Genomic DNA, 26,675 nt, shown 5'->3' with positions numbered 1-26,675 from the left:
TTCCCTTCCTTTAGGCTTCAGCTTCCAGTGTACTGTACTGTTTACTGTCTCTTCACAACAGACTGAAATTGAAACTGTATTTTGCAGTTTTTCGTCTAAGGAGTGATTTACCTATGCAAATACAAACATGTTTTTTGTGTCTCTTATATGTGAAACTTCTTTAACATAAAATAATTTTCAAAACATTCACACAATAGTCAATATCCAAGGCAAGACAACCTCTCAAATAAGCGCTATTTGACGTCACAATAACTTTATATGTCAAAAATATAATGATTTGTGCTAAGACTAGTGCAAGCTTTTTAAAACAGGCTATTTATTGCTTCTTTGCCTAAAATAGAAAGCAAATGAGCCACTTGTATTTAAAATATTTTCTTCACAAACAAAACTCAGAATTATTCACACTGGAACAAGTATAGGCAGATACGAGAAGCTGTAAAACAACTAAAACTATCATACAATTTAAAATACATTGGTTACTGTTGCTTCTACTAAAGCCCAGTTTTGAATAAGGAGATCTGAATTCATAATTTTTACATCTTCCATGCCATGTAAGCAACTTGGTAGCCTAAGTCATTGTGAACTTAGGAAAAAAGGTCTACAAGTATATAATTATGTTTAATGATTAGAATGCCTAAGAAAAAGGACAGATACCTGAACATTTTTGAAGTATTTTGAAAAATTAGATTTCCCTATAAACTAGTGGAAGAAATGAGCTATACATAGAATGCAGTTCCGATTAAAATAATGTAAATTATATACTAACATTTTATCCATTACGAAGAGAGTATCTATATCTCCAGTGTAATATGAAGTTAGAATTTCTGGTTTTCATTCAAATCAATAAAATGTTACCATATATTTTATAAGAATTAGATTCTTACAGAGGCTCTTAAAAGGACTGACATAATTTTCATTATAAAATAAATTCACAGAGACTGCAAAATACATACCAGATAGAATCTTATTTAAACTATAGTACAGAAGTTTTTGATTGCAACAGCTTAGATCTGATTCACCCTGGTATTAATTGTTGCCAATGGCTTACACCAGGAAATAGCCTTTTTATTACAGGATCTTATAATAATTGGATGCATCAAACTACAGCAACATCATCTTTCTCACCTATCAGGGACAGAAAGAAGATTATATATGCACAGCCACTCTCTGCAGTGCATTTTGTGGGTTCTAATGTTCGAAAAGGATGGCTATCTCAGGAGTACTGTTGCATAGTTTATGTATAGTTGAATATTATTTCTCCCTACCTAATGCCATTGCACTGAACTAGCAAGAAATAAGTGGTCTGTTGCCCCAGACACAAGGCGGTGCCCTGGCCCTACAGTAACATGAATGTGCTTTCTCCAGCACACACTGTGTGCTCCTCCCTCCCCAGCCAAAAGTTCCTGGATGCTTCCAGCTCCCCCTCTTACTATTTCATGCTCATGGTGGCCAGCAGGACTTCTTACATTGGACTGCATAGTGAGTCACGGTTCAAGTTAAGAAGAGTACACAGTACAATACATATTGTGTGTGAATACTCCTTTTTCCATTACGAGGTACCCATGTTGTTTTAGGCATGCAGGAGGTACCCCAAGAAAGCAGTCCTGAGGGCTACAAACGAAGGATTGGAATTTCCAGCTGGAATTGGATCCATGTTGTTCCTACAGAAGTCAATGAAAACCTCTTTTTACATCCAAGACAAAGAATGATTCACTATTTAGGATGCTACTCTGATATTCTAGAGATATTCTAGAACATCTTTCTGATGTTGTACAGAATACCTGTTCAGCTTCCAGCAAGATACCTTATGGCCAATTGTTAAGACAGACAGTATTTAGAAAACCAAAATGAGAACATGATAGATAATTGGGTGCTTTTGAAAATTGTATTGCATGATTCCCTGTATGTCTAGGCGTCTTAAAATCTCAGACAGCCCCTCTGTGCTTCTACTAAATAGCAACCCAACTCATAGAGATACCATGAAGAGATCTATAATTATAAAGGATTAGGATATTTGGCTCTCTTGCCACGCTGAGCATCCAGGATGCAATTTATGATAGAGAGAGGCTTTTCCTTCCTAAAATACTGTGATAGAAGTCTGACTGTCCACTGCTTCTTCCAACACAAGTAGTAGGTGGTTTCAAAGGTAGAAAGCAGCAAGATTAAATGAAAGACAATGAATCTTCATACAATGTATAACTGAACAGTGAAAATCCTGGCCAAGAAATGTTCTTCATGCTTAAAGATGACATGAGTTTAAGGAGAGACTGAACAGACCAAGAAGAAAAAAAAAAAAAAAAAATCCTCTGAAAGGCACTAAAAACCCAGAAACCACCCCTGGCTGTGACAATCCCTGAGCTGCAACATTAGAGGTTGGAAAAGTATATATTCTTCCTACGTTTTCCTATGCATTTGTTGTCACTCACACAAAGAACACTTCAGTCTCATGTACTAAAACAATTCCTATATTCCTAAAAAATATCTAACATACATCAAGAATCTTTTTCACTCAGCAAAAGCCATCTTCTCATTTTAAATTCCTATTTCTATATGTCAAATGGAAATGTTTATGTACTCATTTTATTATTTGGATAAATCCAAGTGCTGTCACATCCTTTTCTTGGCATGCCTGCAATAAACACACTAAAAATTAGGATACCAGATAAAATTAAGCACTTTGGCAATTGAAGTTGGATTATCTCAGCACTGAATTCATTGCCAGCAATGGACACAGCAGGAAAAAAACAGTGTGAAAGGATTGCAATGGAGTTTACAAAAGTACAAACAGCTGTCTGCACACAGGGCATCTTCTGGTCTGTTTCAAAATATAACGAGTAGAGTACCTTCAGTACAACAGCACACAAATAAGCAAAGTAACTGTCAAAAGGAGGAGTATTAGGGAAAAAGAGGAATATTAGGAAAATGCTGCAGAATCTTATCAACTCATACCAATGCAATGCTTTGTACAACCAGTTTTCAAAAGCATGAAGACGTTGCTGAAAAGAAACTAAAATGAAGGAGAGGATACTAAAACATAACTTGGATCACTGACAGTTTCAGTTTGATTTTAATGATGATTCAGATACACATACATTAGTGTAAAAGTCATAGATTTAGGAGTTGCACAGGTCATATGGAATTATTTTATTTTATTTTTTGGGGGGTGGTCCCCATGCAACTGCTGCAGAATGTTACTTGCATTTGAACAGTTATGGGACTGTTCCATTTTGCAAAAGTGGTGCAAGCAGGTTTTGACTAGTGGGAATGATCATATTTGAAAAATAACAAAATAAAAGACAGAAATATTTTTTGTACTGAAAAATGTCTATGTCTAATGGAAGAGCACACTGGGAGGCTGAAAAGATTAACCTGTAGTTCTGTGATTCTCAAGAAGATGTTGTCAAGTATCCAAAAGGTGACAAAAATAATACAGAGGTGCAAAATGACCATAAGTAAGTTCCTGTTGTAAGTGCTTTTGCAGGAGTATAATTAAGAACTGAGATTCACGTATATGAGGATGAAACGTGTAAGAGAACCCAGAATATCTGAGGCTAGTTTGTACTAGTTTGTATGGATGCTTTTTCAAAGCCCACTAAAAGTAAAAAGAAATAAATAAAGTTTTTATTTCTGTCGTGATTAAATCAGCATTCTTTCTAGGTTATTTATATTTTCTTGTATTTCATCATTCAGAACTGTTATTTTCAAAGCTCAGTACCTGAAAGCAAGTTTAACGTATGTTCAGCGGGAACAATTCCTCATCCAACATTTTGATTGCAAAAACATTGAAGAAGAAAGTTCCTCCTTTCAGCTTTCAGTGCCAGATTATCCTTGTTATACCTGAAGTGCCGCTAAAATCAATCTTAAATCTGTTTCTTATGGGAAGAGAGGAGCAGCAAGGAGAACTAGAAAATAAGACCCTGTGGGTGAAATGAGAGTAAACATATGAGTTTGAGGTTAAACCAAAAGAAACTATCACAACATAAACTATTAGACACATTTATAAAAGAAAATGAAAGTGTGTCCCTGGGGTACAGACCAGGATGCTCCCTGCATGTAACTATTCTGAAAGGAGATCTTGTCTCTACCCTCCCTGGACTTAGCTGCTGGACTAAGGTCCCTACACAGCCATGACACTGACTGAAACTGAATATTGTGGCGTTGTTTGGGGGTTCTGCATTACATGACTTTCAAGCAGTCCATTTCTATCCTTTTGCTTCCACAAAATATAAACAGTTTCTCAAGAAACAGCAAGCCTTAACCACTTGCAAAAAAAATAACAATAAATAAATAAAAGAAAGGAAGAGCGTGGTAGCAGAAAGCAAACCAAAGCTGATAATGATTGCTGAAGTAGCTATTTCCACACTTCTCATCCACAGGCTCCATTAATGACATAAAACTTCTGTGTTTTTGTTTGGTTCCTTTTTATTTTGTATTTCTTTAAGAGAAATGAGCAATTTCATGCTATTAGTGATGTACCCTCCTAAGCACGTCACCTAGTGTGATGCCAATTTAGGAACTCAATTGCTTGGAGAATAAGTTGAAAAGAAAATAAGCATTCAGAAGCTGTGGGAAACTGTGCGCTACCTTGACCACGCTGCTTTTCAGTTTGATGCTGATTCGAGGCTCAGGGGAATCCTTGGAGGCTAAGTTAAACATGGTGATGAACTAAGCAGTGATTGGAAAGTAGCACAGTCTGGATTCACCTCCTTGAACATTTTCAGAAAGCTTTTGTTCTTTTCAACGGCTTAGTTGTACAGCATGTCAGTTTTGAAAAATACATTGAGCTAGGAAGTTGCTCAGTGGTGTAACAAAGCTCATCACAGGCTAGGGCAAGATGACCCTAGAAGGTATAAGAGGAAAACATAGTTTTATAGGATTTGACGTGCACTGCATAAATCAAGAGATATTTAGGCTTCAGTTAAATTTAGATTCTTCCCTCCAGATTTTGAGGTTTCTTTGCCAAAACATTAACATTTTACTTCCATTTTTGATGTAACTATACTACAGGCTAAAATAAAGCCTGTAACAATAACCCCATAAATTCCAGGGTACTTCAGAACTCTAGCCCTAGCCGAGCAAACAGCATGGCAGGGATGACAAGGAGTCCAAAAACGCTGCATACATTTATTGCTGCATTTCTGTGGTCTGCTGGATTTGCTGTTTGTATGCATTCTACAAATCAAAAGGTTGCTTTCAAGGATACGTCTCAAATGTTACTCTCCTTCATTTCCCACTATATCACGGATAACTGCTGCCAATCAATATTACTGAAAAGCAATTCTTCAAAGATATTAAATGCTAAAATTTGCATAATAGCTACTTAGACTACAGATCACAGCTGGGTCAAGGTGCCTTTGCACTAACAATACCTACACACACAACAAAATATGGTGGTGCATGCTTCAAGGAACTGACAGCCTAAATGACTGACCTAACTGATAGGTAAAAATCAGATAGCAGGAAAAGAAATAGGAGGTGGGTTACAGACATAAGGTAATATGAGTAGTCCTATAATCCTATGAGGAAACATGGATGCAAGAAGGGCAAGATTTGCTTATGATGTTAGCAAGGAAAGTCGCACATTGTTTTGCACTTGCTCAACAATCAAGTATTGGATGCAATCTCCATGATACAGAAGCACTCACAAACACACTTCAGGATTTTCCAAGGATAAACACAGAAGGAGCTGGTCATGTATGTGCTTAGGAGATGGGATAAAACACCAGTCTTGATTGATTCGTACTAAACCTGCTCATGCAGTTACCTATGAGTAACTGTCCAACCCACTTGTGTAAAAACAAAGTTCTAAACAGACTTTGGTGACACCTAGATGTGACTATAAGCATTAGGATTTGTTACCTGATCATCAGTTTGATGCATTTACTTATTTACTGTGAGCGTTTGAAGACATTTGAAAATTACTTTTTCCATCATTTTGGCTTGTCTTTTCAGACCATATACTATTCACACACAAAAAATACAGACTATTCATGTTTCTTTGCACAAAGCCTTTGAGAACCATTCCTTTATGCCATATGCATTTGTGTGTTATGGATAAATGTAATTCTAAAATCCCAAAATCATTATAACATGCATTATTGGTGGCTACTCAGGGACTTTTTATGTCTATCTAAGACACACTCATAGATATGTTTGTTACATATAGCCTAAACTTGAATAGTGAAAATGATGAGGCTACTTTGAGTATTTTAATAGTCCAAGAAAGTAAAACCTTCTCTATGGAAAGATTTATTTATTTTTTCCAAACTTCTGAAGGCTTCAATAGCATACATTATGGCCATCTTAGAATCTAAGGTAGCTAGTATGCTACCTGTTTTCCATCAGGCATTTTTATCTCAGCTCTGGGATAAATAGCAGGATAAGAATTATTATGTTCATGGCAGAAGGCAATCTTGGTCCAAACAGGAAACAAAAGCAATTTTGAACAACCTGAGAGTCTGGGGATCTCTGCAACACTGATCCCTCATACTGCAGCTAGTATTAGCATACACAGAACCAATATGTGTTTCTGTTTTAAGATTACATTCCTGAATGTTGCTATGTGGCCAGAAGCACCCTCTGCCCTTGTGACACTTGCAGACGCAATTTGTGTTCCCACTGCCTCCCATCCCCTGAAACCGTAGAAAGGGAGAAGAGCTATAAAACAGGCCTGAGAGTTGACTGGAACCTCTCGGGCAGAGGCATCTGCCGAGCAGGATCACTACCATCCAGAGAAGAAACTGCCAGGGCTACTGGGCTGCTCCTGACTATTTTGGCTTTTGCTGCTACTGCCACAATAAAGGGTAAAGGAGATGAGGAATTCCACAATGCCAGGCCCAGTTCCCTTCCTGGACATAGGAAGGGATGATGGAGTGCTTTCTCCTGCCATGAGGGACACCCAGGCCATGCGGAGGGGCAGGATTTTCCCCACAGACCTTGTCACATTGCCCAGGTAGAACATGACTTGTCAGATCAGATCAAAAGCAGTGCCATTAATCACAGGATGGAGAAGAGCCAACACCACGTGAGAGAGGTCAGCGGCTGAGCAAAGAAGAAAACCAGTGTGCTACTGGACAACTAAAGGAGAAAGCAAGAAATTCTGGAGCTGAACAAGACTACAGCAAGCATCTAATTTCTCAGGTGATTATCTGAAGTGCCATTTTCTTTTAGTGTAGGCACCTTCTCTTTCATTTCTATTTAATCATGTTGGTTTAGTTTTCTGATTTCTAATACTCAGCTATAGAAATTACACAGTGCTCAAATAACCTTATTTCTTTAGTGAAATAAATTTTGACTGGTACATGAATATAAAGAGACAGTTTGCCAGACATTGTAGCTAGAGACATAATTCCTTAAGAAATTTAGTTGTCCCTCTCCCCCATAGTAAGGGATATTTGGTTACAGTTTAGTGATACAAGCAGGTTTCAGCATCCGTTTTCCTGTTTCTTAGAATACCAAGGGCCAAATTATCTACTGGCATAATTTCAGCAAAGTCAAGCAGATGATTCCAACAGAGAATAAAGCTATGAGTACCATGTGCCAAGTTCTTTCCATCACTGAGCAACAAAACAGTGCAGATCATTACGCTGCTTCCCAAAAGTTTCTATCCAACTAATTCAGAATTTAAAACAAACATACAAAAAATCTAAAATTATAAGTTCTGCAGTGATTCTTCTGTTCAGTTAGCCAAAAGATGAGGAGATAATTTTTCTTAGACCGATAAGATGCTTTGTGATTTCCTGTGTGTTCCTGCATGTATCTTGAATCCTGCATGTAATCTTTGAATGTTCTCCTTTACTAACAGTGAAAAATTAGTCATCATCACTTCAAACACATACAAGAGAATCATCCCCTTCAAAGAATACATACAAAATACAATGAAGAAGTGCAAAAAGACCGAAGTTTTGTTTGAAAACAACGTTTTCAACACACCAAGATTACTCCAGAGGTCTGTAACTAAAAACAAAAGCAAACAAACAAAAAGAAAACAGAAATTATAAGCATGTAAAAAAGGAATTGGAAATTGTTAGCAATGCACCCAGCTATGATTGCTCTAAAAATATATTGGACTGACAATGTAGTTTACTTGTAATTTATAAACAAAGCAGTATGCAAGTCACCTGTTCTCTGAAATGTGAGTAGCCCTAAGAGAAAGCTCACAGCTCTGCCAAAAACGCAAAGTCTTTGAAAGCTGCTTGTTAAAAAAAGGGTAAAAGGACATTTGCACATAAATCTTTATAGACAGACTCCTTCAGACAGCCATGTACGACTGCTGTAACATATTTATAGAAGGTTGCTTCATGGTCACAGAAATACTAAGTATATTAACCACTGGCAAAGCATGTCCTGACGCTTTAGGTCAAATGAACTGTCAAAGATGGGCCTGCAATATTCAGACAAACACTTCAGCAGAAAGCTATCATTTTGGTTACAGTGTGAAAATCAAATTCTACTTAAAAATGGAGGATGGAATATAAAAGAGCTTCTTTCTCTCCACTCTCCGCGTACCTTCCCCTCCCTGAAATCACTTGTGCTAGTGGTACTGCTAAAGCTTTCCTTTCGTCTCTGAGAAAGACGAGAGAAGAAAAATATTTAAACTTCCCTAGAAGAAAGACAAGGCAGCAGTCATGGAAATAGGTCAAGATTTGGAAGGCTGAGGTTTGTAACAGTAGTCTATCATGGACCTCTTGAAGTTCCTCAGTAAACTACTTATGAGCAGTTTCAGAAAGATAATTAAGTGCCTACCTCCCTGTGAAATCAATGGGATTTGGGTAGCGGGATAGCTTTGAAGAGCTAGTTCTCCTTTGCTTTGCGCTTTACTCCCCTACATGAAAAAAAGGAGAGATACTACTTCCCTTCCTCACTAGCATTCTGCAATTCTGAATATTTGTGGACTGTAAGGAGCTCAGAGGCACTACACCAGATAAACTCCCAACAAAGGAGTTTATATGCTGAATCAGATCTCCCACCTTTCCTTCTCTCTCTCACACACATACAAAAACACTCAACAAATAGAAGAATCTTTAATTTTTTTTGTAATTTCTCCCTAAACTCTCTTATGTATAACTAAATAATATTTAACTGGACAGAAGTGAAAGGCCTTAGAACTCAAACGTTTACATGGTGGCAAGGACAGATTTTTGCACAGTCAAGGCATCCCTACTTAAATGGCTGGAAAACAAGGCCATCACTTTCCCTTTTTGCTTTGGAAAGGTGATTCACTTTTATCCTGTTCATAATTTTGAGAAAAAGTTATTAATGCCAGTTATTAATGATCTTTAGCACAATTCAGTCTGGAAAAAAAAAATCACAACCTCTTGCTATGGTATTCTCCCTTTCAAAAACCCAGTTAAGTAATTGCTACACTGCTTTTTTCATTCAGATACTAAGAGAATTTACTCTTGACCTCGAGCTAAATAAACCAAATTTTCCTCTGCTGTTTCTGAAAGAAGGAGGGAAAAATTACACAGCTTACTGAAATCCATTTTGCTTATATTTGTTCCAGTTTGCGTGGAGTTAAGATTTCCTTCCCTAAGCAAAACAGTAATGCTTGGGTTTCTCCAGTGTAAAGAGCAAGAGTACCTACAGATGTTCATGATTTTGATTCCCTTTACCTGGAGCAATGAGTAAGGTAATCTCTGTCATTGTGCTTCCTCTTGTGTTCCCCCCACCCCAAATTCCCCAAATAGTTGTAGAATTCACATAAAAGTGAAGTGAATGTGCAAGAGATAGTGCTATACTGAGAGTGGCACCTCAGTAAGAGTGAGTGGTAACAATTTAACAGTGTAATATGGGGGGAAAAAAAGAAAAAGAAAAAAAAAAAGAATATTCATGAACCACTCCAGATTGCTTCTCCTCAGCAAGGATACTTTCTCTGCTAATTTTTTTTTACTCACAGGTACTCCTACCATGGAGCCATTAAAGTCTCAACAATTATTATTCTTTTCCAATGTGATCCCAAAATTGCTCACAAATACTTCCTCAGGCAGACAGTGAACAAGAGAAATCTCAGCCTGGATTTTATTGATACATGTGCATAGTTCAAATAAATTGCAAACAATTTTATCCATTTCTGTATTGCATTATAACAATACGGTATGCTGCATTATGATGTAAAACTAACAACAACAAATTTGAAAAAGTCTGATTGGCTTTCATTCAACTTTGAACTTAACTAATAATCTTGTATTCATTCTTGCACTTACATTTAATTATGAGTAGCAATGTTTTGACATATTCAGTGCAAAATACATGAAGAATGCATTTTGTGTTACTCTTTATTTTCATTTTATATCATCATCTCTTTTATTTGCATATAAAACAGCAAATGTGTTTAGTCTCTTGTGGAATTAGAAAGGCTGTACAAATATTCAGCATCCTCTTGGCTGTTTCTAACCAAGCTGTGCTAGCGCTGAGAGACCCTTTGAAGTTGCTATAGCTCTGGGAGAAACAGACGGTCTTTATTGAAAAGCCAGTACTTCAGAAAAAAAAAAAAAAAAGATTTTTCTTTTATTGAAGCAAAATTAGAAAACTAATTTCTAATTTAAATCTGCTGGTTCTTTTCTATTCTCCCAAACACCAGGTTTTTAATACCGACAACTAGTGGGCATTTCCACAGTTCTAGTAAAGCTGATGTTAAAATCCTAAGGATGCTGGGCTGTGCAATCATAGAATCTATCAGGTTGGAAAAGACCTCCAAGATCCCCCATCCAACCATCCCCCTACCACAAATGTCACCCACTAGACCATGTCCCTGAGCACCACATCCAACCTTTCATTGAACACCCCCAGGGGCAGTGACTCCACCACCTCACTGGGCAACCCATCCCAGTGCCTGACTGCTCTTTCTGAGAAGAAATGTCTCCTCATTTCCAACCTGAACTTCCCCTGGTGCAACTTGAGGCCATTCCCTCTAGTCCTATCTCTAGTTACCTGTCATAGAATCATAGAATATCATGGAAGGGACCCATAAGGATCATCGAGTCCAACTCCTGGCACCACACAGGTCTACCCAAAATTTTAGACCATGTGACTAAGAGCACAGTCCAAACACTTCTTAAACTCCAACAGGCTTGGTGCAGTGACTACTTCCCTTGGGGAGCCTGTTCCAGTGTGCAACCTGTGAGAAGAGGCTGACCCCCAGCTCCCCACACCTTCCTTTCAGGTAGCTGTAGAGAGCAATAAGGTCTCCCCTAAGCCTCCTCTTCTCCAGACTAAACAACCCCAGTTCCCTCAGCCACTCCTATAAGACTTGTGCTCCAGGCCCTTCACCAGCTTCATAGCCCTTCTCTGGCCCTAATCCAGTAGGAACTAGCATTCATTTAAAATCAAACTAAAAAACATGCAAAAATAAGTTTTATATTTTTTTCCCATATTAGACACATAGATCTAATAAACAGCTTATCAGAGGTGGCAAATCTGCTGATTTAATATGAGTGCTTTAAGATATTTTCCAGAGTGCTATCTAATCTTGTTCTAAACAATATTTTCCATCAGTTTCCTCTACTACTATCAAAAAAACTACATATCTTTCAGTACATCTGAGCTTTATCTAAGTCCACACTATCTGAACATCTCAGTCATTCATGGTTAGAAGTACAATCTTAAAGGCTCTTCTGAACTTCTTTCAAACTTATGCTGCTCAGATAGAATCGCCAATGGAAATATTATCACTTCCCTTCGCTTTTCTGTATTATCCTGCTTGGAAAGGATAGAAAACTTGAAGCCATTGCTCAGCTCCATAAGTAAAGCAGCAGGCTACACACAGGTACAAAGTGTAACTCCCAGGTGTTCCACAGACACTGCCAAGTCAAAACAATCTCTCAACACTCTTTGAAAGCAGTCTTCATTTACAATAATAGTGACGGCTCAAGAGCCAACTATATCAAAGACTGCACCTCTGCAATTCACGTTTACACAGTATACCAGAGTTGGAGGCTGTCATGCTATTCAGGATGAAAATTAATTAACAAGGTGAATGCAAAACTGATATTCAAGAGCTGGAGTTAAAATGTAATCCTGAAGTAAAACACAACAACAAAAGCCAAAGAGTCTTGGCCAAAATTAGTAACATTTCTCTATCATTAAAGAGACTTCATGTTAAAAATACAATATTGTAAGAAAGAGGTTACACATATTCTAACACCAACACTTAAGAATACAAACATTTATTCTAAAACCAAGGCAAGCCCTGCAAAGGCTGCAGTGAGCAGTCTGCAGGAGGACTTTGCCCTCCTCTCTGCACTATGAAAGCACAGGTGTCAGCTTGCAAAGGAAAAACACAGGCAACTCCTGCCCTTTCTTCTGCCCCCTATTCATTCTCCCCTTCAGAAAGCCTGATGACAGTCCATGGGGAATCCTTCTGGAAACAAGCTGAAAGGTCTGTTTCTGCCTGGGCTGGGGAAGACACAGTGTTTTCTTGGCCGGTCTCTTACTCTGTTTCACAGTCCAGCTACTATGTTCCCAGCGATAACCCAGGACTCTTTCATGACATGGCTTCAAGCCCTTTCATGAGGCTGTGCCTGGCCATTGCAGCACAAAAGCTTGCTAACCTCTGCAGAGGAACTAAATGTTTAATGGTTTGAGGACAAAGTTGCTTCCTTACATTCTGCAGCGAATCCCACTAAACCTAGTTTTGGGGCTGTAAGAAAGTAATTCCACTGTCAGAATTGTTCTCTTTCAGTAGATAAATAAGATTCCAGAGCTGTCAATCTGGCACTTCTTGCCAGCATTAAATTTATTTTTTAGGAAAGTTGTAACAAATATAACATGATCCAGTACTAACTCAATCATCCAGATTTTTGGCTCCTGTCATTCACACACTACGCTGCTATCAGATAGCTAGTTATGAAACTAGAATTTTAACCCTGAAGTTCCAAATGAGAATAACCTTATGGACATGGGAATAATCAAACCTAAAGTACAGCCTATTATACTGCTCTCCTGCCGGTCTAATTCTACAAATTACATTTATTTTTCATGCCCCTTACCAAGTGAAAAATATGACCTATGGGAAATAATATAAACATTGATTTCCTTGCAAAATGCTTCATATTTATTTTTGAATAACCACCAACTATTTTGCATTGGACTTTAACATTTTTGAGCCCCTTCCTGTCCGTCTTCCTTATTTCTGCAACTCCAGAAGATGATACACGTCTCCCCTAATCTTTGCCACCTCTTTTTTAAGCATGCTGCAGTTTATTATTAGAGAAATGTGTCCTGTTAATGACATGGGAGATTGAAGCCAGTCAGTAAGAGAGGGTAAACCAAAAGTAACATCCAAACTAGAAGAATTCAGCAGAAGTCAGTAAGACACACAGATGTGCTTGGAGCATCCTCAGCTGTCTCCAGCTCTCACTATATGTATATGAGGAGGCAGAAGTAGTTGAAGCCTCTAGGTGTTTTTACCATCTCTATGGCCATGCAGAAATGAAGTGCAAGATGCTGTAATGTACATATGCAAACATTCTCTGTTAAAACCAGACAATTATTCCTAGTGCCTTCCATTTTCCTCAAGGAAATTCATAAATCACCTCTTGCCTTATCAACTGCCAACACAAATTGTGCCAAAGGTTATGGAAATCAACAGAAGGGTATCTGATGTCCAGTCAAGTCCATTACACCTTCCCTGTGAAATCTTTAATTTCTAAGCTGGGTCTGTTTCTGATTTAACACTGAAGTAGTTTTGTTGTCATAATAGCTGAAAAATCACTGCATCAACAATCCAATTAATATTTTTGCACTGCAAATTAAACACAGAAAAATGCAATTTGTCTTTCAGAAGCCAAGGCAATGTATGAGCCCATAATTCATAATTTCTTCATCTTTATTGTAAGCTCCCAGATGCAAATATATTTGTATATATCACAATACATGTTGGATCAGTTAAAGGTAAAAACTAGATGTATTTTGATATTGTCATTAAGCATGGACTCAGAATGTCTTATCTACACTGATAAGCATATTCATTTTAAAATAGTGGGATGTAAAAGGAGAAAAATAGTAAGAGTTTTTAGTTCCTTTGAAAATCTGATAACTGTTTCTCCTAATGCACTAAACAAGAGAAAGGCCCTGTGGAAAAAAGACAAAACTAAACATGGGTTCATGAAATTAAGCAGCGGTGTTGTATGATGTGTGCCACAAGGCACAAATGCAAGGTACCACTTGTCAGCAGCCGGCCTTTACAAACTTTTAGTGTCGATCTTGGAGTTCATAAATATTTCAAATCTATTATTTTTCAGCATGTCAAAGCCCTAAAAAATAGTCAGAGCTTTAAATAATGCCAAGTACTTCTTGTTGCAATGACAGGGTGACTCTAGAGAATGCCTGTATCTGCTTGCTTCCTGGCCCTACAACATATGCTCATATTTGGTCCTTTTGACTAGATCTATGTACCTGTACCTTTTTTACACTGAGACTCCTTGCAAAAGGGAGCTGCTATTACGGCGGCAGCACTTGTTGTAAGTACACTTTTCTTTGCTTTACTGATAGCCCAGAAGGGAAAAAAAAATAAAAAGTCATGCGAAGTCATATATAAGTAGTATCTTTCGAGATACATATATATATATATATATTTAATTATCAGCTACTATGGCTTATATTGATTAACTTCCTGTGTTTATTAACCATGTCTTCATGTTTTTACATTGCTAGCAAGCTTTAATTACTGTTTATGGGCAGGCATACATTGAGTTAAAAAGAAATACTAGAACCAAATGTAAAATTAGACCTCAGAGAATTTATGTCTGACCTAAGCTGATCATTATTTATGGTATTACAGTTAAGTGAAGAGCTTATTACACTCTGGCATGTCATTATAAGCAGTAAAAGCAGGCTTCAAACTAAGAATCTTACATATAGCTATTAAATGGGAAAAAATATAGAGCATTCCTTATCTTCTAGACATGTTATGAGTATCATTGGTCAAAGAAAGTAAAAAAAGGCCTAATATATTACTTGAAAGCATTCCTAATCCTTTACTTAACCTTTATTATTTAAGCTTTGTAAATGAACAATATCCTAAGTGTACTGAAAATTGACAAAATAATAATGGACATTGTTGCTTACTCCATCTACCAGACAATCTTTAAGTACTGTACAGATGGGCTTCATAGAATAGTCAGTGGTCATAACCACCATGCCTGTAACAAAATGGAAAACCACAGAGCAATTTAAAAACAGATGGACCTATAATTTTCCTGACATAAGATCATCCAGGGCACAGATGTCTGTCACTATAATCATTAAACAGGCAGTAATGATGGAGAAGATTACAAAAATATTTGAATTCAACATTTCATTATATTTCATATTAATTCTGTACCTTTTCACAAACCAACAAGAGAATTACCCTCTCTTAGGGTATCAGCCTTCCCATTTCTGAGTAGATTCCCTTATCAAGGGATTAAAGGGGATTAATGTTTTCTGCCTAGAAATAAAAAGCTAGGATTTTGCTCAGCTCTAAATGATTCTTATTTATGCTGATATTTAGCTACAAAAGTCCCTCCTAGTTGTACAGTACTTGGTGAATGTTAGTGCAAAGACCATGAAATAAATCACAAAGAACCATGTGTGTATATGTAGATATACATCAGCAACTATATCCTTAAAACAACAACAACAAAAAAAGCATGCAGTAAACAAAGAAGTCTTCTCCTTTATGCAGGTTTGCCTGAGGTTTTTGGTTTACTGTGTTCACTGCAGGGAACCTTCTTTACAGAGTGCACTACCAGGGAACATACCTAAGTCAGTTCAGCTGTCCATCATTTTGGCTGTTGGAATCACCACCAGATGATGGCTGGACATCTGAACTTGCAGCACATCACACTTCACTGGCAGCCTGATAGTTTCACTTCTGTGAGTGCTTAAAGCAGTTTCAATTTGCTGTTGCTGCTAAATCCCAGGGCTCTGTGGGACTGTCTGCTGCACTAATGCAGAGTGTAAGATCAGCTAGGGAAAACGCCCTCAAAAAATGTTGACAGAGGTGGAAGATTTCTATTGAATTAATAATCTATTTCACCTCATTTCAATAGTTTTCTTCCTTTCTTTCCTTCTTCCCTTCCTTTTTATTTTTAAATAAACTAATGGTGTTTGTATCAAAGCTAATGGATAACAGTGTTCTCAGATAAGTACCCCAGCACATCATACATCACAGAGGAACCAGAGCACAACCAGAGTGCCATTGCAGTGGATGTAGAATAAAATCAGATGACAGAGCAAAAACCAGACTATAGTTACAATTAACAGAATACTGGAGATCTTAAAATATCCAGTAGCCCATAACCAAATCAAACAAAGAAAAAAAGAACCTATCTTGGCATATAGAGGAATAGTCAAATTTAAGAAAGACCTACAGTACTCTATAATCATGTTGATTCAACATCTTAACCTCATAAATCTCAGCATAACCACAGATCAAGTCAGATTGCACAACAGCCACTGTCAACTTAATTTCTTTCCACTTTCTGGAAGAAATTTATTTCACTTCCTTAAAAAGAGCTTTGATACTCAGCATAAGGAAGAAATGTAATTATTCCTCACACTGAATAAATCAAAGCAATTTAGCAAGGGAATGATGAAAAAATCCATACTAAATTATTCTATAACATTTTTTTAATTATTTTTATTATTATATATTTATTATTTTTTAATTATTATTATTTTTTCAATCATATGAAAGAAGGGAAAAGGTGTATGTATTTGTCAGTTGTACCAAGAAATCCCTAAGCTTAATTAAATGGTTATCTCAGAAAAGCTGTTTTACTATATGTAATTTTTAGTTGTGCAGTAGGCATCCTGAGAGACTTCTCTAAATACAGAATCTGTATCACAGAAATACAGCTGTTACCACACATCAATATATTGGAATCTACTGAAGTAGAAAATATAAGGATCATACAGGACAGGAAACGGTGAAGAATGTGGATAGAAGAACTATCCCATTACCATTAAAATGTGGTAACATTTTATTCTGCAGTAATATTGAAGCCATTACTTATCCTTCATCTGTGGTATAAGTGAGCAGGTCTATACTCTTACAGCTGCAAAGGATCTCCTGAATTTGGAATGAAAGCTCTCCACAGTCTTCTGACTGCAAGAAATGTACTCACTGTATCAAAGCCTGCCTGCCGGACACTCTGAACTGGCCAGAACTTGGTGTCAACATTTAAAGTCTTAAAAAATAGTCTAGCTTTATTTCTAAAATGCAAAGAATTTACAAATCTCCCCCAAATCCAATAGGACCAAAGGGCTTTAACTGGTATCTGAAAAAGTACATGCTTCTTCAGTCCAGACATGGGTGCAGAAATTCGAAATTGAATAAACAGAAATTTTGTTTAACAGAGACAGGATTTCATCCCTAGTTGCTGTTTTTGTTTGTTTGTTTGTTTGTTTTCTTTCTTCAAAACCCTTAGGAAGCTGTTTAACTGGGACAATTCAGGCACTCCGCAACTATGGGAAAAAATGTTTCTAAAATAGGAAGCAAAGTAATAATTTTTAAAGCAGCCACCACACTCTAAGTACAGTCAACAGTTTATACTAATTTTAAAAGTATAGATGACTTTCTGCATTGTACAAGAATCTTGACAGAAGGCAAAGATGTGACCTTCTGCATAACATCCTTTCTGAAAACATAACTGCTTCCACAGACATGGTGTGAAGTGCTGTTAGTCACGATCTTAGTTTCAACACCATACCATAAATTCCCAGTGTCCCATTAGGGGCACTCACTGCATTTTCTTTTAACCAGAATAAAGCAGTTACAACTTTAAATCTGTTCATGCTTAAAACAAAAACACACAAAATATCCTTCACCTTTTTTGTTCCTCCCTGGCAAATATTGCTAAACCACGTGGCTCTCTGCACAATCTGTTATCTACAGTTTCTTCATATTCTTCAGTTCTGCATGACACGCTGGACATAGTGATGCACGATGAGTATTACAGACATATTGAACAATTCATCCTGCTTCCCTGCAACTAATTACTGACATACTGGAATTGACAGCTCTGTAATCCGTTCTAATCTACCTTTTTAAATTGTATTAAGTAGAGATTGAAGGCCTTCGATATTTTTATTTTTTTGTAATGTTGCAAATTGTGGAACTGCAGTTGTATCAACTTTCCCTTTAAAAGATTCCTCTGTATGTCCAAACCCCACAAAGAGTAAGACATCAAATTTAAAATGACAGCTGAAAATGTCTTGTCTGATTTGCTGAAGTTCTCACTGACACATCTGATTTGCTGAAGTTGTGACTGAAATTTATCGGCAGTCCTGACAACATTCTCCTATAGTTCAAAAAGCTCTGCAGTAGCACTAACAAAACACCTCTTGGGTATCCCGCCTCAACAGAGATGTATGGCAGGCAATTCAGAAATGCAGTTCTCACAGTAAGCCAGTCATGGTCAGCTGTTCCTCCATATTCCCAATGTAATAACAGTCCACAGAAATCAATGTGATTTCTGATATGTGGACTCTATTTGGAGGGAAAACAAGCAAGCAAACAGACTCCACAAAATAAACAAAAGCCCACCTCGCTCATTAAATTATACCTAGAGTTGGGAAAGAAGAAACAAAAAGAAGTTTAAACCTACAAAAAGGTAACTCCACAAACCCCTGAGGATACCTATGCTGCAAGGCAGGCATGACATATGCTGGGCATCTCCCTCAGCAGTCCCATGCCACCCCTGCTGCGCAGAGCCGGCATCAGCCTTACAGCCCTCTGCCCACCAGGAACCCAGGCACCCCCAGCCTGGGTGTCCCTGGCTGTGAGACATGCACTGCACAAGGTGTAAACCCAGCTCTCACCTTGATCTTTCCATATGGGTTTATAAAATTCCCGTTTCAAAACAATGTGCTGACCTCCTCTGACTGGCATATTTTAGATGGCTACAAAACAGGCTGCGAATTTGTAGAACTCAAGATCAGAAAAACAGTTCTAGAAGAACACATTTCTTACTAGCAGTTAATACAAATTAGTTCTTTTACAAAAACAAATACTGAAATAATATTCCATTACACTGATATGCAGTAGCATACTTCAGATTTTTCAGACAATTACCTTAAAGACTTTCTACTCTGCCCAAATTAATATGAGCACATTCAGAAAATTAACTAGCTATCTAGGCTAGGTGCTTTCTGGAAATGAACAAGACTGACATTCTGCACTACAAAAGCAGATATTGTTTTTCACCTCTTGAGAGATGATAATGTATTTCTTGTGCTTTCACAACATAGTTTACTGAGTTTGCAAAAGGACTAGAAGTTTGATGGTATGGGTAAGGTTATTTTAGTCTATTAAACTAATAGGAGTAATAACACAACTTCCAGTATATTTACACAGATTTCAGTTTCATAATACAGTAGAGAGTGGAACGGGTAAAATTGCAACTCTAACAGTATTTATAAAAACATACTAATAAATGATTCCCAAAACAAAAGGGTTAAATCCTGTAACAATTCAGCATCTACACGATCTTCTCAGTTGGATCACGAATTTTGTTGTAGACAATCAGAGCTCAAATCTATCTTTAAACTTTAAAAATCCATTACTGCTCCCCAGCGATAAATTGCTAATTGAAACAGTTGGGTTGGTGCACAAATAACACTGACGGTAGATAGCCTCCAAGCTCTCAAAAACATGGAAGCCTTTAAGCTTCAGCACTTTAACATAGACTCTGGAGACCCAATATAGAAAATCACCATAAAAACAAACAAACAAACAGTGCTAGCTTCAATTGCTCCTCAGCAGAACTCTTTCAAGCCCCATACTATGAAAGTTTCTTGTGCCTGGTGCTCTTACAACAGCCACTCAGGGGTTGGGAGCATGTTATTAGGTTTAATTTCCCCATGTAGAAAAACTAGTTCTGCAGTTGCTACTATAATTTAAACTTATGGTGGCAGGCTTTTAACTTCTGCATTTTAACACTGCCTGGATTCATAAACAACTATGCAAAGCAAAAATCACTATTTTTATCTCATGTATCAGTGAGTCATGAAAAAAAATAAATAAAAAGATACTAGATGCATTCTTTCCACCACTTTCTTTCCAATAAATTTAAATTCCCTCCTGATCTTGACATGTGAATATATGTGCTTAAATAATTTCAGTGTCCAACAACACAAAACAGGAAATACTTCAGAACTGTACTGTCTTTTTTTAATTGTTTCATAGTCTGTATTAAATTGCTGTGAAGTCTCTGCATAGTCACCCTTGTTCAAATTTTTAAAGAAGCAAAAGTAGCTTGCCTCAGCTTTGGAATGAAATAAGCGTATGATACTTCGCAGCTTTATGTTGAAGCTACACCTCTAAAGATATGCATCTTTTCTTAGCCTGTCTATTCAACTCATCTCAACATCTGTTATACATGCTATAGTGCCCTCTCATGGATACAAAACACTTAACAAGAGAAGGAGTGACTACCAAAACTGTTATCACATCATTTCATCAGATTCCTAATGGGTTAATTAAAAAGATATAACAAGGGAAGATTTCAGAAAATAGCTGACTGCTAACTGAAATCATTCATTACCCAAAGTGTTCAGCTTTGTATTCAGATTCATTACTGAACCCACAGAATTTTAGGTAAAGAAAGTGTTTGAAAGTGACCAAAATGGATCAAATTCATCACCATAACTCTCTCAAGCCTTTCTACCCTCTTCTTAGACTGTCCTCAGATATAGTCCCAGACTCTTTCATTTCACACTCATGGGCAGTGTTACACAACACATCCCACTTATGTTCATTGCTGGGAGACACTCCAGTAACTCTTCCAGCAACAAGTTATATAGATACAGTTACTTTGGAGAAATCAATAAATTTGTCTTTTGAAAACTCAGCTTCTTAAAGTACTGGAAGGAATAAAAAATCCCAGTAAGAAAACAGATTGTATTTATCAAAACTGTGCAAACAGTTGTGATGAACAAACAATGCATCCAAGTGCTTAAATACTATTTATTATTTTATCCAGAGAAGAAAATCTGTAAGTAGAATTTCTTAGAACCCTGTATGAGAAAAAATAGCAACAATCTACAAATGACTAAACACAGCCAAAACATTCATGTAAAGGACTAATGCCTTTAAATTAAATTAAAGGCTTAATAATTCTAGAACAAAACAAAGCTATACTTGTACAAAAGATTGTTAACTTGGATTAAGTAGCAGACAAACACTGGTTTGGCCCCTTTCCTAGACTGCATACATTGTACCCATCATTGACCACCCAAATATCTACAAAAGGGGATAACTTTTTAGAAACATCAAATAAAAGTGTTTAAATGCATTTTTTGGCTGTAATGCAATAGTAGATTTGTTAGAAGACAAAAAGCACAGGAATTTGTAAGTACTCAGTTTCTATTGGACTAAATTTAGTAAGGAAGTGTTTGAAAATACTGAAACATTTAACAAAACAAATGGAAAGCTCTGACAATCATCACAAAACACTGAAAATCAAACAAAGAGCTCTATAAAGCAACTATTACAGGCTTGATCAAAATAATAAACCATCTGTAGATGTGCAGATGATAAAGTGTTTTCCTGTAATCTGAAACTATTCCAATAATTTGTGTTATTATAAAACCATGACAAATTGGGTGGTACTAAAGGTAGAAAAAAAAGTGACGGTTTTCAGTTACAAATCAATTATTACAATAATGACAATTATTATTATTCGGATAACATTGTCTATACTGCATACTTAAAGCAACTCTCATCACATGCAGAATCGGAAGTATTTTCAAAATTCTGTTTTGTTGTTCTGGAAATTAAATGTTTCTAACACGATAACAGAAATAGATCTAATTACTCCACTGTTTAAGGACAGACCATATGGAATTGGACTAATTTTTTGCCATTTGAGTAGGCTGTGAAATGACAAACAGCTGGAAAGGTACAGGATATTTTGGTCACAATTTAAACCACTGTCAGAATGTAACACCTGCAAATTTGTGTACGGTTATTCATTGTGCTATTTTCCGCGTTCTGTTTTGGCATACTATACAGTTAAAGCACCACACACATACAGATATATCCCATTTGTGTGTGTGTCTGCATGTATACAGTGTGAAATACTACAACATTTAGCAAAATTTGTAAAAATACAAATTCAATACTGATTCAATATTGAATACAATATTCACTTTAAACACTGAAAATGACAGCTTGGACCACAAAGTCAATTGTCTTCATTCCTAGAATCAGTTAAAATCAGGAAAAAGCAACACTCAGCTTTATACCTGTTTTCTCACAGACAAGAAGCTTTTGCTACTGTTTGCTTCTGAGAAATATTCTGCAAGTTTATCAGAGACAGTGAAAGTGAACTGCCTATGACTTCTTATGTTATGAGTTATGAGTTCTTATTTAAAAAGATACTTTGTAACATAGAATATTCTGAGTTGAAAGGGACCCACATGGATCATCAAGTCCAACTCCTGGCTCCACAAAGAACCACCCAAAAATCAGACCACGTGTCTGAGAGCATTGTCCAAATGCTTCTTGAACTCCAGCAGGCTCAGTGCTTTGACCACTGCCCTGGGGAGCCTGTTCCAATGCCCAACCACCTTCTTGGTAAAAAACCTTTCCCTAACATCCAGCTTGACCCTCACCTGTCCCAGCTCCATGCCGTTCCCTCAAGTTCTGTCAGTTCCCAGAGAGCAGAGCTCAGCACCTGCCCCTCCGCTCCGCTCATGAGGAAGCTGCAGGCCACCATGAGGCCTCCCCTCAGCCTGCTCTGCTCTGGGCTGAACAAACCAAGGGACCTCAGCTGCTGCTCAGATGTATTGCCTTTTGGACCCTTCACCATCTTCACAGCCCTCCTTTGGAGGCTCTCTAACAGTTTTATATCCTTCTCATACTGCAGTGCACAAAACTGCATGCAGCACTCGAGATGAGGCCGCACCACCACAGAGCAGAGTGGGACAATCCCTTCTCCTAACCAGCCAGCAGTGCTGTGCCTGATGCACCCCAGGGTACAGTTGGCCCTTTTGGCTGCCAAGGCACACTGCTGGCTCATATTCAACTTGTCGTTGTCAATTTGCCAGCATAACAAATTGAAGCATTAGTATGATAAGGAAAATAACTTTAATAATAGTAAAGAATTTCTTGTCTCAGACTTGAAATGGGGAAAATACAACTAATGTCAAGGCATGACTATTTTTTGAAGTATTTCTATGGTTTTCTTTTCTAGACTCAAATAGAAAAAGGTTGCAGCAGGCAGCTAAATATAAAGTAAAAGGTAGTGAAAAAGTTAAAATGAACACTTGTATTTAATTCTGTATTCAGAAGCCAAAACCAAACTCAATTAAAAACCCTCTTTCTATCTTGCATGAAAACCAACCATTCTTGGAAACAGGATCAGATAACTTGGTGAAAGTTCAGATATGACAAATAAACCTTTATATTCTAGTGAAAAGTACACTATGACTAGTCACATGTAGTAGATGCATTTCTAATTAATTGAAAAAAGAACGAAGTTCTCTGCCATTCATATGCTTTCAAGATAAAACATACAAGGCAAGGATTTCCCTTTCATGTATCAAGAATATCAAGTATTAATATGAAATTATGTAAAGCACTGTAGCTTAAATGTATTTCTATATACATAAAAACTGTATATTGCTGAGCTTTTATTCATTTCATATGAGCATATTTAATTTGTTCTTCAAAAATAACTCAAGGAAGTCCTGATAAATTACATGATGAATTTTATCCTATTTATCCTGCAGGTTGGTGGCAAGGGCAGCTGGAAAAGTAAAGGGAAAGAGTAAAGAACATATTAGCCCAAGAAGGTATGAATCCTGCTTTTTAAGACTCTGCTTCAAAGAATTTTCTCAGAAGCAGTACTTACAGACCATTCTTTTGTCCTTTAATGTTGGAGATCAAATTTCTAGCACAAGGCAACAGATTGCAACCTGCTGCAGATACTGGAGCTCAGCTGGTTCTCCATAAGACATTAATTCCTAATGAAAACATTTCCCACAAACAGACAGGAAACCATATAAGACATCAAATGTCTCATAATTGACATGTGGATTTGTTGTGTGGGAACAGAGTGTCACAGTTATTATTTGGTCTTGCACATGCATTTAATTAAATTTGGAGAAGAAGGTAAAAGGAGAAGTAGTATTTATATAAAATGCTGGTCATCTGTACTAAGTGCTGAATTTAGTCGAGAAACAAATGAACTTCGATTCTAGGCCACAAAATATCATATACAGCAAGCTTATTAGGAGATTACTAACGATTAGTACAATTCTCCAGATTTGATACCAATTCCCTTATTGTCTCCTTGGTGTCCCTTCAAAACTGAATTTCACAGAAAAACATTATCTTAAAGCTAACGTATTTACCATCTACTAGTAGCACTCAAGGTAAACGCTTTCTACCACAAAAAAAAGAACAACTTTGAAAACATCTTTAAGTGCACAGAGCAAGCAATACCTTGGCAAAACTTTGAAGTGTTCCATGGAAAGAAAGTATCAAGTGACTTCTTGTAAACCATGACCTATCCCTCACATGTCATTCATACTGAAAATGTAAAAAACAAACCAGGAAAGTCAGTTCAGCAGGGAGTTCCTCTTACCTTTCAAAATCAGACTCAGTTTAATTCTTATCCTGTTCCTTTTTCTGTAATGTGTCTTATTTGAATTGCTGCGGTGGGTTAAGAAACATTCTGGAAATATTTGCAGATAACTAGCTTAAACCCCCAAATAAGGAGCTTTAGTTGCTTTATTTTTAAACTACATGCTGCCTCTAGGAATTTTTACAGGATTTCTGTTAGCTACACAAGAAAAGCAATTCTTGAGCACATACTTCTGAGAAGTTAGATGCTAGATGTATTAAGAGAGATATCATAGCATAGCTAAAACAGAAATGTAGCCTACATTTCATAAAAGCCTTTCTTTAAAACAATGATGATACAAGAGTATTAATAGGAGGTAATAGACATGCAACAGGAACAACAAACTATGAGCCTGAAATGAACCCTGCCAGAAGATTAAAATGCCTGCAGAATAAGAAATTCTTGTATTTGTCTATATATAAAATTTCTACTACCCTTACAGCAGCTGTTACACAAAAGTGATTGCTAGTAAACAAAATAAAACACTTCAACTGCCACATGTAGTCTTATGTCATCCTTGAAATTTGGTGGGGCAAGTAATAACATCATATTCACAAAAACATATTCAGAATGAAATAACCCGGGGAAAACCTTTGAGGAACAGGGCAAAAATACGTGGACTCCTACGAACCCACTTGCTCAGAACTGCTGCTAAGAAATCTCTGGTGGCACAAGACAACAGCAATCTTTACCAGAGAAGTTTATCAAATCCCTTTGTAATCAGGAGTAATATTGGCCAGGAGTTATTAGCATATGGGTCATCAAAGATTCTCTTTCTTGGGGCTTAGCATTTTAGCTCTGTAAAGCTAAAGCTGAGCCAAAACAGCACTTTCAAGCTGTTACCTTTTACGCTGGAAATGCATCTACTATTCTGCAATTAGACTGCTGCTGCAATTAGTGGAGGAAATTAAATCTGCTACTTTTTTTTTTTTTGGGGGGGGGGGCAGTAGTTATATTGCTATCAGTTACTTTAAGCACATTTAAATTCAAGTAATAACAATTCAACATTCCTTCTTCACTTCTTCCTTATGTTCTGAAAATAAATAAATAAATAAAATCTGGACTTCTCTTTTTTTTCTTTTTCTTTTTTTTTGTCACAGATTAGTTGGTTTTAGACAACACGAAAACAGATGACTTTATCCTCAAAGCAACGTAGTGCTAAATTTCAGACTATCAAGCTTCTTTTGATCCTTTCAAATGATAGGACTAGAAAACAGAACTATTAAGAACTTGAGCTGTCAAAAAATGCTAGATTTGTATTTCATTTTAATATAGCCTGGCTGGTACCTTAATATAATACATCTGTAAACCCACAAGAAACTCAGCTCAGGCTAGAAGCCACACTACAAGTTAGCATCTAATACAAGCAATGCTATAAAGTCACATTTAGAAAACCAATCAAGTCCTGCTTCAGAGTTTTTATTCACTATCTGTAACTATGATTATGGTAAGAAAAGCGAGAATATCTGATGGCACATTCAACAAGGTAACCAGCTACAATAGCTGTTTGGTTTTGTTAGGTACATATTCTCCTAGTGAAAAAAGACAATATGGTTTCAGAGAAAGAAGCATTCTTTTCTATCTTGGCTAGCATTCAAAATAAATAAATAAGTAAAATTAAGTACTAAATCTAGAAACTTTATAGCAAAGGCAATAGAACAATAGCAGAGGCAGTTTTCTCAGCCAAAGTAGTACAATGCCAACCACAGTCATGACTGCATCCTACAGTAATGGCTGTAAAACATAGCTTTCTCTTCCGTCCAGAACTCTGTTTGCAGTGCTGCTATTTAAGCCAGTTACTTATCAGAACATACAGCCCAGAGTACACATTTTGGAAATCACTGACCTATCACAAAAAGTCCTATTTGTTTGGATTTTTATGGGTTTGTACATCCACATCGCTAAGACTGACTTAGAATTAATCTAACCTAGTAAGCATGCTGAAGGTAGCAGAACAACAGTGCAGCTGTCAAGACAATATAGAAGCTTATAATGGAAAATAAATCCCTGCAATGCCATCATCACATAGATTTTTTCAGAGAATACACACTTGGTGTT

General features: G+C 36.9%; 1 protein-coding gene and 1 long non-coding RNA gene across 11 annotated transcripts in view; one reads left to right on the top strand and one right to left on the bottom strand.

The window, feature by feature from the left end:
• Window positions 1-26,675, bottom strand: part of ZNF385D (zinc finger protein 385D) — a 436,921-nt gene that overhangs the window by 300,777 nt on the left and 109,469 nt on the right. The window lies entirely within an intron of this gene.
• LOC310894664 lies at window positions 1,817-25,114 on the top strand. Its single transcript, XR_014580075.1, has 4 exons — window positions 1,817-7,140; window positions 9,506-9,631; window positions 14,388-14,462; window positions 23,722-25,114. It is a non-coding gene; the product is annotated as an uncharacterized lncRNA (long non-coding RNA).

Source organism: Anser anser (genome assembly GCF_964211835.1).
Source record: "Anser anser genome assembly, chromosome: 2".
NCBI classification, from domain to species: domain Eukaryota; kingdom Metazoa; phylum Chordata; class Aves; order Anseriformes; family Anatidae; genus Anser; species Anser anser.
Note: the sequence above shows the minus strand (reverse complement) of the source record. Positions and strands in the feature narration are given on the sequence as shown.